Raw genomic sequence first — 605 nt, 5'->3', positions numbered from 1 at the left:
ATTCCAGATTTTCTGTCTTTCCCAAACCCGCGCCTGTCCTCTCGCGTATCACTCACAGCCGGGATCTGACAGCAGCCACAAACCTACAGTGAGTGATCGCTCCCCCCAGCGCGGATCCGCCATAGAGATCGGCCAGGAGGAGGAGGAAGAGGAGGAGGTGCAGGAGGAGGGAAAGGGGCGAAGGAGGAAGAAGAAAAAGAAGAAGAAACCACTACCTTCCCAGGATCGCCTTTTTTTTTTCCTTCCTTATCTTTACGCGCGCGTGTGCGTGTGGCGCGTGTGCGCCCCTCGTCCCTTCCATTCGAACCCGGTCTTGGATGTTTAATAAAGAAATCAAGTGTCTCAACAGTCACAAAAAAAAACCAAAAAACAAAAAAAAAAATCCAAAAAAGCAAAAACAAAAAGAGAGAGAGAAAGAGAGGAAAAAAAATTCAAAACAAACAAACAAACAAGGCACAGCCAACCTCTACTTCAAACCAGCCGGCACAAGCCACCCGTGTCTGCCGCCCAGGAGGGGGGTCGCTGGCCCGCGGTGGAGGAGTTGCAGGGGGGATCGTCAGGGGGACAGAGGCCGAGACGCCCCAGGAGCCACCGGGCAGGAGGCG

Source organism: Myotis brandtii, unplaced genomic scaffold, assembly GCF_000412655.1.
Source record: "Myotis brandtii unplaced genomic scaffold, ASM41265v1 scaffold225, whole genome shotgun sequence".
Classification (NCBI taxonomy): Eukaryota; Metazoa; Chordata; class Mammalia; order Chiroptera; family Vespertilionidae; genus Myotis; species Myotis brandtii.
The sequence above is the reverse complement of the archived record's forward strand: the minus strand, read 5'-3'. Positions refer to the sequence as shown.